The 14854-nt window shown below is 40.7% G+C and overlaps 1 protein-coding gene across 1 annotated transcript in view; it reads left to right on the plus strand.

Annotated features, from left to right (window-relative positions):
* The window catches only part of LOC109901011 (pleckstrin homology domain-containing family G member 1-like), a 123501-nt gene that overhangs the window by 52747 nt on the left and 55900 nt on the right, over positions 1-14854 (plus strand). The window lies entirely within an intron of this gene.

Below are 14854 nucleotides of genomic sequence, written 5' to 3' on the forward strand. Positions count from 1 at the left end.
AGAGAGAGAGAGGGAGAGAGAGAAGAGCGAGAGAGAGAGAGAGAGAGGAGAGAGAGAGTATAGGGAATAGGGCTCTGGTCTATAGTAGTACCACTATATAGGGAATAGGGCTCTGGTCTATAGTAGTACCACTATATAGGGAATAGGGCTCTGGTCTATAGTAGTACCACTATATAGGAATAGGGCTCTGGTCTATAGTAGTACCACTATATAGGGAATAGGGCCCTGGTCTATAGTAGTACCACTATATAGGGAATAGGGCTCTGGTCTATAGTAGTACCACTATATAGGGAATAGTGCTCTGGTCTATAGTAGTACCACTATATAGGGAATAGGGCTCTGGTCTATAGTAGTAGTACCACTATATAGGGAATAGGGCTCTGGTCTATAGTAGTACCACTATATAGGGAATAGGGCTCTGGTCTATAGTAGTACCACTATATAGGGAATAGGGCTCTGGTCTATAGTAGTACCACTATATAGGAATAGGGCTCTGGTCTATAGTAGTACCACTATATAGGGATAGGCCTCTGGTCTATAGTAGTACCACTATATAGGGAATAGGGCTCTGGTCTATAGTAGTACCACTATATAGGGAATAGGGCTCTGGTCTATAGTAGTACCACTATATAGGGAATAGGGCTCTGGTCTATAGTAGTACCACTATTAGGGAATAGGGCTCTGGTCTATAGTAGTACCACTATATAGGGAATAGGGCTCTGGTCTATAGTAGTACCACTATATAGGGAATAGGCTCTGGTCTATAGTAGTACCACTATATAGGGAATAGGGCTCTGGTCTATAGTAGTACCACTATATAGGGAATAGGGCTCTGGTCTATAGTAGTACCACTATATAGGGAACAGGGCTCTGGTCTATAGTAGTACCACTATATAGGGAACAGGGCTCTGGTCTATAGTAGTACCACTATATAGGGAATAGGGCTCTGGTCTATAGTAGTACCACTATATAGGGAATAGGGCTCTGGTCTATAGTAGTACCACTATATAGGGAATAGGGCTCTGGTCTATAGTAGTACCACTATATAGGGAATAGGGCTCTGGTCTATAGTAGTACCACTATATAGGGAATAGGGCTCTGGTCTATAGTAGTACCACTATATAGGGAATAGGGCTCTGGTCTATAGTAGTACCACTATATAGGGAATAGGACTCTGGTCTATAGTAGTACCACTATATAGGGAATAGGCTCGCTGGTCTATAGTAGTACCACTATATAGGGAATAGGGCTCTGGTCTATAGTAGTACCACTATATAGGGAATAGGGCTCTGGTCTATAGTAGTACCACTATATAGGGAATAGGGCTCTGGTCTATAGTAGTACCACTATATAGGGAATAGGGCTCTGGTCTATAGTAGTACCACTATATAGGGAATAGGGCCTCTGGTCTATAGTAGTACCACTATATAGGGAATAGGGCTCTGGTCTATAGTAGTACCACTATATAGGGAATAGGGCTCTGGTCTATAGTAGTACCACTATATAGGGAATAGGGCTCTGGTCTATAGTAGTACCACTATATAGGGAATAGGGCTCTGGTCTATAGTAGTACCACTATATATAGAATAGGGCTCTGGTCTATAGTAGTACCACTATATAGGGAATAGGGCTCTGGTCTATAGTAGTACCACTATATAGGGAATAGGGCTCTGGTCTATAGTAGTACCACTATATAGGAATAGGGCTCTGGTCTATAGTAGTGCCACTATATAGGAATAGGGCTCTGGTCTATAGTAGTACCACTATATAGGAATAGGGCTCTGGTCTATAGTAGTACCACTATATAGGGAATAGGGCTCTGGTCTATAGTAGTACCACTATATAGGGAATAGGTCTCTGGTCTATAGTAGTACCACTATATAGGGAATAGGGCTCTGTCTATAGTAGTACCACTATATAGGGAATAGGGCTCTGGTCTATAGTATACCACTATATAGGGAATAGGGCTCTGGTCTATAGTAGTACCACTATATAGGGATAGGCCTCTGGTCTATAGTAGTACCACTATATAGGGAATAGGGCTCTGGTCTATAGTAGTACCACTATATAGGGAATAGGGCTCTGGTCTATAGTAGTACCACTATATAGGGAATAGGGCTCTGGTCTATAGTAGTACCACTATATAGGGAATAGGGCTCTGGTCTATAGTAGTACCACTATATAGGGAATAGGGCTCTGGTCTATAGTAGTACCACTATATAGGGAATAGGGCTCTGGTCTATAGTAGTACCACTATATAGGGAATAGGGCTCTGGTCTATAGTAGTACCACTATATAGGGAATAGGGCTCTGGTCTATAGTAGTACCACTATATAGGGAATAGGGCTCTGGTCTATAGTAGTACCACTATATAGGGAACAGGGCTCTGGTCTATAGTAGTACCACTATATAGGGAATAGGGCTCTGGTCTATAGTAGTACCACTATATAGGGAATAGGGCTCTGGTCTATAGTAGTACCACTATATAGGGAATAGGGCTCTGGTCTATAGTAGTACCACTATATAGGGAATAGGGCTCTGGTCTATAGTAGTACCACTATATAGGGAATAGGGCTCTGGTCTATAGTAGTACCACTATATAGGGAATAGGGCTCTGGTCTATAGTAGTACCACTATATAGGGAATAGGACTCTGGTCTATAGTAGTACCACTATATAGGGAATAGGGCTCTGTCTATAGTAGTACCACTATTAGGGAATAGGGCTCTGGTCTATAGTAGTACCACTATATAGGGAATAGGGCTCTGGTCTATAGTAGTACCACTATATAGGGAATAGGGCTCTGGTCTATAGTAGCCACTATATAGGGAATAGGGCTCTGGTCTATAGTAGTACCACTATATAGGGAATAGGGCTCTGGTCTATAGTAGTACCACTATATAGGGAATAGGCTCTGGTCTATAGTAGTACCACTATATAGGGAATAGGGCTCTGGTCTATAGTAGTACCACTATATAGGGAATAGGGCTCTGGTCTATAGTAGTACCACTATATAGGGAATAGGGCTCTGGTCTATAGTAGTACCACTATATAGGGAATAGGGCTCTGGTCTATAGTAGTACCACTATATAGGGAATGGGCTCTGGTCTATAGTAGTACCACTATATAGGGAATAGGGCTCTGGTCTATAGTAGTACCACTATATAGGAATAGGGCTCTGGTCTATAGTAGTGCACTATATAGGGAATAGGGCTCTGGTCTATAGTAGTACCACTATATAGGGAATAGGGCCTGGTCTATAGTAGTACCACTATATAGGGAATAGGGCTCTGGTCTATAGTAGTACCACTATATAGGGAATAGGGCTCTGGTCTATAGTAGTACCACTATATAGGGAATAGGGCTCTGGTCTATAGTAGTACCACTATATAGGGAATAGGGCTCTGGTCTATAGTGTACCACTATATAGGGAATAGGCTCTGGTCTATAGTAGTACACTATATAGGGAATAGGGCTCTGGTCTATAGTAGTGCCACTATATAGGGAATAGGGCTCTGGTCTATAGTAGTACCACTATAAGGGAATAGGGCTCTGGTCTATAGTAGTACCACTATATAGGGAATAGGGCTCTGGTCCTATAGTAGTACCACTATATAGGGAATAGGCTCTGGTCTATAGTAGTACCACTATATAGGGATAGGCCTCTGGTCCTAAGTAGTACCACTATATAGGGAATAGGGCTCTGGTCTATAGTAGTACCACTATATAGGGAATAGGGCTCTGGTCTATAGTAGTACCACTATATAGGGATAGGGCTCTGGTCTATAGTAGTACCACTATATAGGGAGAGGGCTCTGGTCTATAGTAGTACCACTATATAGGGAATAGGGCTCTGGTCTATAGTAGTACCACTATATAGGGAATAGGGTCTGGTCTATAGTAGTACCACTATATAGGGAATAGGCTCTGGTCTATAGTAGTACCACTATATAGGGAACAGGGCTCTGGTCTATAGTAGTACCACTATATAGGGAACAGGGCTCTGGTCTATAGTAGTACCACTATATAGGGAATAGGGCTCTGGTCTATAGTAGTACCACTATATAGGGAATAGGGCTCTGGTCTATAGTAGTACCACTATATAGGGAATAGGGCTCTGGTCTATAGTAGTACCACTATATAGGAATAGGGCTCTGGTCTATAGTAGTACCACTATATAGGGAATAGGGCTCTGGTCTATAGTAGTACCACTATATAGGGAATAGGGCTCTGGTCTATAGTAGTACCACTATATAGGGATAGGGCTCTGGTCTATAGTAGTACCACTATATAGGGAATAGGGCTCCTCTGGTCTATAGTAGTACCACATTATAGGGAATAGGGCTCTGGTCTATAGTAGTACCACTATATAGGGAATAGCTCTGGTCTATAGTAGTACCACTATATAGGGAATAGGGCTCTGGTCTATAGTAGTACCACTATATAGGGAATAGGGCTCTGGTCTATAGTAGTACCACTATATAGGGAATAGGGCTCTGGTCTATAGTAGTACCACTATATAGGGAATAGGGCTCTGGTCTAAGTAGTACCACTATATAGGGAATAGGGCTCTGGTCTATAGTAGTACCACTATATAGGGAATAGGCTCTGGTCTATATAGTACCACTATATAGGGAATAGTGCTCTGTCTATAGTAGTACCACTATATAGGGAATAGGGCTCTGGTCTATAGTAACCACTATATAGGGAATAGGGCTCTGGTCTATAGTAGTACCACTATATAGGGAATAGGGCTCTGGTCTATAGTAGTACCACTATATAGGGAATAGGGCTCTGGTCTATAGTAGTACCACTATATAGGGAATAGGGCTCTGGTCTATAGTAGTACCACTATATAGGGAATAGGGTAGGGCTCTGGTCTATAGTAGTACCACTATATAGGGAATAGGGCTCTGGTCTATAGTAGTACCACTATATAGGGAATAGGGCTCTGGTCTATAGTAGTACCACTATATAGGGAATAGGGCTCTGGTCTATAGTAGTACCACTATATAGGGAATAGGGCTCTGGTCTATAGTAGTACACTATATAGGGAATAGGCTCTGGTCTATAGTAGTACACTATTAGGGAATAGGGCTCTGGTCTATAGTAGTACCCACTATATAGGGATAGGGCTCTGGTCTATAGTAGTACCATATATAGGGAATAGGGCTCTGGTCTATAGTAGTACCACTATATAGGGAATAGGGCTCTGGTCTATAGTAGTACCACTATATAAGGGATAGGCTCTGTCTATAGTAGTACCACTATATAGGGAATAGGCTCTGGTCTATAGTAGTACCACTATATAGGGAATAGGGCCTGGTCTATAGTTCGTATACATATATAGGGGGATAGGGATTGATTGAAAATTTTTCCGTAAACACACCAGCCTACGCATGCTCTGAGGGCGCGGCTGGGATTGCCGTCTGGGCCTGCAGCCTTCCGAGGGTTAACGCGTTTAAATGTTTTACTCACCTCGGCTGCAGTGAAGGAGAGGCCGCATGTTTTGGTTGCAGGCCGTGTCAGTGGCACTGTATTGTCCTCAAAGCGGGCAAAACATTTATTTAGTCTGCCTGGGAGCAAGACATCCTGGTCCGTGACGGGGCTGGTTTTCATTTTGTAATCCGTGATTGACTGTAGACCCTGCCACATACCTCTTGTGTCTGAGCCGTTGAATTGAGATTCTACTTTGTCTCTATACTAACGCTTAGCTTGTTTGATTGCCTTGCGGAGGGAATAGCTACACTGTTTGTATTCGGTCATATTTCCGGTCACCTTTCCCTGATTAAAAGCAGTGGTTCGCTTTCAGTTTCACACGAATGCTGCCATCAATCCACGGTTTCTGGTTTGGGAATGTTTTAATCGTTGCTTTGGGAACGACATCTTCAACGCACGTTCTAATGAACTCGCACACCGAATCAGCGTATTCGTCAATGTTGTTGTCTGACGCAATACGAAACATATCCCAGTCCACGTGATGGAAGCAGTCTTGTAGTGTGGAATCAGATTTGTCGGACCAGCGTTGAACAGACCTAAGCGTGGGAGCTTCTTGTTTTAGTTTCTGTCTGTAGGCAGGGATCAACAAAATGGAGTCGTGGTCAGCTTTTCTGAAAGGAGGGCGGGGCAGGGCCTTATATGCGTCGCGGAAGATAGAATAGCAGTGATCCAAGGTTTTGCCAGCCCTGGTTGCGCAATCGATATGCTGATACAATTTAGGGAGTCTTGTTTTCAGATTAGACTTGTTAAAATCCCCAGCTACAATGAATGCAGCCTCAGGATGTATGGATTCCAGTTTGCAAAGAGTCAAATAAAGTTTGTTCAGAGCCATCGATGTGTCTGCTTGGGGGGTAATATATACGGCTGTGATTATAATCGAAGAGAATTCCCTTGATCTATGAGGCAGGAGACTCACTCTTCCACTACACTTTTAGACAGGAACATCATTTTTCACCCCTTAATTTAAATATTTGTCAACCCCCCCCCCTTACTGCTATTAACCCTTTGAGTACAATCACATATTTTTTTATCTTTGTTGAGTGGTCCCTGCAGCATACCATCACAAATAGGTCATTGGAAAAGTAGCAACAGAACTTATGATGCAACAAATGCATCTAAACAACATTCTTGTCTGAAAAGCACCTAAACAAAGTTTTGTACTGATGGGAAATAAAGATCTTCACAACTTTATTCCTCAATTTCATGCTTTTTTGTAAAAGATAAATGCGAACTTCATCATCGAAGCATTGCACGGAACACATCCACAGCCAAACTCATTCCATAAGCCAGTCTAAATAACAGGATGTGCTGACAAAAAAACAGTAGCTAAATTCTTTGATGGCAGCCATGTTTGTTTATGTTTGACAAGTGAAAACTCCCTAATCTCAGAATGCCGTTCACTATAAGACGCAAATTAACTTATTTGGGATAGGGGGCAGTATTGGGTAGCTTGGATGAAAAACGTGCCCAAATTAAGCTGCCTGCTACTCAGCCGTAAAAGCTAGAATAGAAATATAATTAGTACATTTGCATAGAAAACACTGAAGTTTCTAAAACTGTTTGAATGATTTCTGTGATTATAACAGTACTCATATGGCAGGGAAAAACCTGAGAAAAAATCCAACCAGGAAGTGGGAAATCTGAGGTTTGTAGTTTTTCAACTCAACAATTGAAGATACAGGGTGATATTAGTTATGTTTCACTTCCCAAGGCTTCCACTAGATGTTAACAGTATTTAGAACCTGTTTTGAGGATTCTACTCTAAAGGAGTAGGGGGGCTGTTTGAGTGAGTGCTCTGGCAGAGTGCCACAGCCTCGGTCTGGCGCGCTCACGTGAAAGGTAGCTACATTCTACTTCATTTGTACAGACAAAGGAATTGTCCAGTTAGAACATTAATGAAGTTTTATGTTAACATCTTAAAGATTGATTCCATACTTTTGGCATTTACGGGCTGTAACATAACTTTTTGAACTTTTCGTCCGACATTCGGCATGACCTGATTTGTTTACCAAACACCCTAACAAAATAAGGTTATGGACATAACTGATGGACATTATCAAACAAATCAAACATTTATGATGGAACTGGGATTCCTGGGAGTGCATTCTGTTGAAGATCATCAAAGGTAAGTGAATATTTAAAATGCTATTTCTGAGTATCTTTTTGGCTGCTTTGTTGGCTGCTTTGTTGTCTAAAGGCTGTACTCAGATTATTTCATGGTTTGCTTTCTCCGTAAAGTTTTTTTGAAATCTGACACAGCGGTTGCATTAAGGAGAAGTTTATCTTTAAGTTCCATGTATAATAGTCATATCTTTATCAATATTTATTATGAGTATTTCTGTAAATTGATGTGGTTCTCTGCAATATCACCGCATGTTTTAGAACTACTGAACCTATGTTCAGCGCCTATGTAAACTTAGATTTTTTTATATAAATATGAACTTTATCAAACTAAACATACATGTATTGTGTAAAATGAAGTCCTATGAGTGTCATCTGATGAAGAGCATCAGGTTAGTGATTCATTTTATCTCTATTTCTGCTTTTTGTGACTACTCTCTTTGGCTGGTGGTGGCTTGGTGGTGAGCTAACAATCGTTGGTGGTGCTATCGCTGTAAATACTTTTCAAATCAGACACTGTGCCTGGATTAACGAGAATGTTATCTTTAAAATGGTGTAAAATACTTGTATGCTTGAGGAATTTTAATTATGAGATTTTTGTTGATTTGAATTTGGCGCCCTGCACTTTCACTGGCTGTTGCGGGGTTCCGCTAGCGGTCCTAGACAGGTTAACAAAGTCAAAGTCAAAGATGGCTGTGCCCATTGCATACCTTAAGGGAACATTTTGACATTCGCCATATGGTTAGTGAGAACGTCCACATTGCAAATGTACGGTCCCTTACTAGACGTCCGAAACGTTTGTAAATTCGCGGACGGCGTCGGGCCGTGCAGCAGGGCCGGGAAGTCATCAAACGAACTCTCTCGGACATTCGGTTTCCGTTTGATAAAATAATCAAATTTTGGACATTTTTGCAATCATATTGCAAATGTACAAAACATCACGAATAACGACGTGGCCTTATCTCCTAAACGGAAAATATTTCGAAGCCGAAACTTGGTGAGAATAGGTTTGGCATAATGGGCAGTTGGCCCCGACCAAGATGGCATCTAGGCCTCAACGGTTTTGAGTTATGGCCATTTTTCTGGGATTAAAAGGTCCAAAATGAAAATAGAGCAATAATTTTTCCGCTTCACGTCAAAGTCAAGGAGCCTCCGGTGTCAATAAAAAAAGAACCAGCCATTTATCTATCGTCATTTAAGAGAAATCGTACAATGTCAAATTGGTGATGTTCAAAAATGTTTTTTTTTTTTAAACAGTTAGATCCAGTTGCAGCGTGTTCATACGAATCTTTTTAAAGTGTGCTTCGGAGCTCTGCGAGATTTCTGTGATTTTCTGAAATAACACAAACTAAAAACTAAACCCTATGTAAATAAGTCAGTTCTTAACATAAAGACTTAAAACTCAGGATTCTGTAAAAGCATACGCCATTGCGGATATGTGTTTACTTATAGCTTCCTGTGCCAACCGGAAGTGCCATAATTGGTGTCACAGGGGCTGTTTCGAAGGGTTAAAAAAGTCAGATCTTTCCGAAACGTCTTACGTGTGATTAGGCAAACCTCCCATAAAATTTCTAAGAAAAACTAAATCACACACACACAGCTTGGAAGGAGGGAGACATTGCGGTGCGTAGAGACATACACTGCCTGCATTAGTTAACCTTGTTCGAACTATTAAAGAACCATCAGATCTAGAGTTCTGAAACTTTAGAAACCTGTTCTAGACCTCAGGTTGATAGTGTGTGGTGAGTTACGTGGCTCTAGAAGGTTCTCGGACCGAGAAACAGCCTCGTACATTTGCAATGACTTAAATTCATTTTTGTATCAGGAAAATGACGACGTTTAGAAATGTCCCTGAGTCGCAAGACTAGGTGCAGTACGACCGCCTCGGCCCATATAGACGGACCCCAATGTTTCTGCCCGATAGCTCATTCAAGGACCCCGTAGCAAGGCATGGAAAAAAGTGTATTTTCAGCACCAATTAGGGTCTTGCTCGGGCACCAAATGACCTATCGAGACGAAATTTGGGGTCGCCTCAGCTAGGCCTACACATAACATCAGAACTGGATCCGCAGCTAGAACGTCAGTTTTACGTCAGTTTGTATCAGTTTGGTGTCAGAATGATATCTAATTGACTGATGGACGGTGACTATTGTCCATTTGCAATATGTTTAAACAGTGAGGTACCATCACCAAAGTGACATTCTGAAATCAAGAGGAACCAGAATCACTGCCCAGCCACCCCGAGTTCATCGGGCAAGTAAATTTCGCATTCCTGCAGGATTTTTGAGCATGACAAATTCGTGATGGTAAATGCCCATTGAAACATATTGCAAATGCATGCGCATTTCTGCAGTATTTTTGAGCATGACAAATTCGTGATGGTAAATGCCCATTGAAACATATTGCAAATGCATGCGCATTTCTGCAGTATTTTTGAGCATGTCAAATTCGTGATGGTACATGGACATAACATCCTGATTTGGAATTTTCAAATCTTTCATATTGCATTTGGACATTTCTTATGGCATTTTGCCAGAAAAAAGTGACTTTTGACTTTGACTTTTGACCTTCTATGAAATCATATTGCAAATGGACAAAACATATGCCTTGTGCACAAGTAAAACATTTTTAGTTATTTTGATAATAAAATATGACTAAAGTATGTTGATACAGTTCTTATACATGTGCAATTGACACAAAATTCGAAATAATTTCGAAAAACGGTCCAGAAAGCACTTTTTGAAGTGGGTGTGAAGTTTTTTCAAAATGTTTGCTATTTTTTACTTTTGACTTCCTATGAAATCATATTGCAAATGGACAAAACATATTCCTTATGCACAAGTAAAAAAAATAATGATAATAAAATTGTACAAAAGTATATTCATACAGTTCTTACACATGTGTAATTGACAAAAAATCGAAAGAATTTCGAAAAACGATCCAGAAAGCACTTTTTTAAGGGGGTGATACGTTTTTGGAGAAAAAAAATCACTTTTCAAAATGTTACTTTTGGATGTTGATTTGCAATATGAAAAACCACGGTGGAGCGCACTCGCCACCTGTTGGATTTTTAAAGTGTTACACCTGGCATTTGCCATATGGCATTTGCAATCAACTTGGAACGAAACAACGCCGAATTAAGTGGTATTGGACACCTTGTATATGGTTTGTCCAGTGCCAATGACATTCATTTTTGTCCATTTCAGGGGGGGTGTTCCCTTACATGAGAAATATTAACTTAGTTTGTCCACTTTTTAGCATATTACAAATATTTGATCAAATCAAATCAAGCTTTATTCATACAGCACATTTCAGACATGGAATGCACGACAATGTGCTTCACAGGAAAAAACAAATACATTTACTACACAACAAACATAAGAGGATAAAAAACTGAAGAATAACAATGAAAACTGTGGGGGGTAGAGATGTGGGAAGGTAACGTGGGGGGATATGATGCAGGAAATATTACGATGATGGGGGATTTATCATTAAATGGAGGGCAAACACAGGAGAAGTTTATAAGTTAAATAAAAATAAAACCCCTGGAAAGGGGGTTCTGAGCTGGCAACCCTGAGGTACCATAGTTACAATGTGACGCCACGTTCAAAACAACTGGGAACTCAGAAATCTCAGACCCCAGTGCGTTCCAGACAACTAGGAACTCTGGGGGGAGGGGGGGGGGACAATCTCCGACTGGGAAACATCATTTTAAACAGTGATCCAACTCAGAAATCCAACTCGGTTACTCTGACCTCTTTCTAGAGCTCTGACTTTCTGACCTGAAGATCATTGATGTCATGATTTGACCTCATATTTCTCTGAGTTCCCAAATGTCTTGAAAGCACCATAAGTCAGTCAAGTGAACCATCCCTTCACCTTGTTTTGTAATCATTTGTGGTCTGACAGATGCTTACGTGTGTCACGCCCTGGCCTTAGTTATCTTTGTTTTCTTTATTATTTTGGTTAGGTCAGGGTGTGACATGGGAGATTTATGTGTTTGACTTGTCTAGGGGTTTTGTATGTTTATGGGGCTGTTGACCTTTCTAGGTATTTTTGTATGTTTATGGGGCTGTTTCCTTTCTAGGTAGTTTTGTATGTTTATGGGGCGGTTTCCTTTCTAGGTAGTTTTGTATGTTTATGGGGCTGTTTCCTGTCTTTGTGTTTTCTGCACCAGTTAGGACTGTTTCGGTTTTGCCACGTTTATTGTTTTGTATTCTGTTCATGTTTAGTTTTCTTATTAAAAAACATGAACTCTAACCAGGCTGCGTTTTGGTCCGCCTCTCCTTCCCAGGGAGAAAGCCGTTACAACGTGACAACCAGAATGCATTGTATAATGTCAACAAACATAGCGGCACATATAGCTGGCAAATAGCTTAGCATTTCAACAGCTCATCATAATTAGTACAACCTTCAAAAACGTAATTTACACACATCATATGTGTCCATTACAATCTATGCAAGAATCCAAATGCATGATTTGTCACCAGCACTTGAAAACATGAATAAAACAGTAAATACATTATTCTCCATACATGCATACGGTATGGGGATCCTGAGTGGCACAGCAGTCTAAGGCACTCAGCATAGGGTTTAGATTCATTCCTGGGCTATATCACAACCAGCCGTGATCGGGAGTCCCATAAGGCGGCGCACAATTGGCCCAGCATCGTCAAGGTTAGCGGAGGGTTTGGCCGGGGTAGGCCGTCATAGTAAATAAGAATTTGTTCTTAACTGACTTGCCTAGTTAAATAAAAGTTTAAATAAACTAAATTAATGAATGAAAAATGCTACTGTAGAAATGACAACACGATATTTCGAAAATAATGCACATTACTTTGATTGGAACACACACATCCAAAGTTAATATTTGTAAGGAAAACAATATGGATGTTTGGAGTTAGCGTGTCCTAGTTAATTGGCTTTCACATGGGCGTATGGAGTGAGGAGACTGTATTGGTGTGTGTTAGATTTGGAGAAATTGAGAGAAAGTGTATGTGAGTGTTGACGGGATAGTTCACCCAAATTGCAAAAAGATATACTGGTTACTTTACGCTGTAAGGTAATCTATGACAACAATCCATGCTTTGGTTTAGTTTCCCTCTCACTGTTTCCAAATGCTAATGTTTTAGCAAAAACAGCATTACACATTAAAGGGATAATTTTTTCCTTCCATTAATGTCATGGGACCAATATTAGCATTTTTCCTGCATCCAAATCTTTCAAAAGTATCTCATGTGTTGTGAAGCTCAACAAAGTCACTTATAGATTATTTGAACATGATGTGTGAAAAATGCTAATATCGGTCCCATGACTTGAATGGAAGGAAAAAATTATCCCTTTAATGTGTAATGTGGTAGCGTCAAATGCAGTTTATATTTTGTCGAAGAAGTTTAGCTGGGAGTGTGTGTGCGCGTGTGTATAGCTGTTTGTGTGTCTGAGGTATGTGTGTTTAGCATGCATGTGGGGTTTTAACACTGTGTGTGATCAGGCTCAGGCTGTGTTGATTGACTGGGTCAGGACAGGCCACATCTGTGACCCATGTCTAAAAAGTCTCATCTTACTCCTTAACCATGGCCAATTTTATATTTATTTTTTATTTTACTAGGCAAGTCAGTTAAGAAAAAAATTCATATTTTCAATGACAGCCTAGGAACAGTGGGTTAACTGCCTGTTCTGGGGCAGAATGACAGATTTGTACCTTGTCAGCTCCAGGATTTGAACTTGCAACCTTCCGTTTACTAGTCCAATGCTCTAACCACTAGGCTACCCTTGCTAATGCAAAATGCCACAGGATGTTTTTGTGCTGGTCAAGGGCAGACAGGTTTGGAGTGAACCAAGGGCTATATCTATTCCTGGTTCTACATTTTTTGAATGGGGCATGCCTATTTAATATGGTGAGGAAGGCAATTTTAAAGAATAACCAGGCATCCTCTACTGTCGGGATGAGGTCAATGTTGTTCCAGGATACCCCGGCCAGGTCGATTAGAAAGGCCTGCTCGCAGAAGTGTTTTAGGGAGCGTTTGACAGTGATGAGGGGTGGTCGTTTGCTCGCAGACCCATTACGGATGCAGGCAATGAGGCAGTGATCGTTGAGATCTTGGTTGAAAACAGCAGAGGTGTATTTGGAGGGTGAGTTAGTTAGGATGATATCTGTGAAGGTGCCAATGTTTACGGATTTAGGGTTATATCTGGTTGGTAGCTGAGACCGTCTGACTCCGCCTGAATAAACACAGTACACAGTATCAGTTCCTTAGACAGTGCTCTACAAACCTCTCACCTGTGTATCCTCTCCTATTGGGGTGGCAGGGTAGCCTAGTGGTTAGAGCGTTGGACTAGTAACCGAAAGGTTGCAAGTTTGGATCCCCGAGCTGACAAGGTACAAATCTGTTGTTCTGCCCCTGAACAGGTTAACCCACTGTTCCTAGGCTGTCATTGAAAGTAAGAATTTGTTCTTAACTGACTTTCCTATTTTAAAGGTATAAAAAAATATATTTAAAAAATTGGCTTTGGACACTGTAGGCCCGTTTGACATTTTGCTGTGCTGGCTTAACTTGTTATGGCTGCAATCCCCCTATCGGGATAAGTGTCATCAACAACCGCTACATACAATAAATATTACTAAAATATTTATATTCATGAAATCACAAGTGCAATATAGGAAAACACAGCTTAGCCTTTTGTTAATCCACCTGTCGTGTCAGATTTTGAAATTATGCTTTACAGCGAAAGCAATCCAAGCGTTTGTAAGTTTATCGATCGCACGATAAACATTAAGTGCACTTAGCATCAGGTAGCTCGGTCACGAAAATCAGAAAAGCAATCAAATGAATCGTTTACCTTTGGTCTTCGGATGTTTTCACTCACGAAACTCCCAGTTAAACAACAAATGTTCCGTTTGTTCCATAAAGATGATTTTTATATCCAAAATACCTCAGTTTGTTTGTCGCGTTATGTTCAGAAATCCAATATAAAATATATAATCGATAATATATCAACCACAAATGTCTTTCACAGTAGGAGAGGGGAAAACAATGGCTGTCCAAATTCTGTTGCGCAAGCAAAACTCATGTGACCACTTGATGCGATGTTATCGTTCTGGCTCATTTTTCAAAATAAAAGCCTGAAACTATGCCTGAAGATTGTTGACTCCTTGAGGAAGCGATAGGAAAAGAATCTGGTTCATATCCCTTTAAATGGAGCAAAGGGAGGCTATGGAACATGGAGTTTTCAAA

Source organism: Oncorhynchus kisutch, linkage group LG12, assembly GCF_002021735.2.
Source record: "Oncorhynchus kisutch isolate 150728-3 linkage group LG12, Okis_V2, whole genome shotgun sequence".
NCBI lineage: Eukaryota > Metazoa > Chordata > Actinopteri > Salmoniformes > Salmonidae > Oncorhynchus > Oncorhynchus kisutch.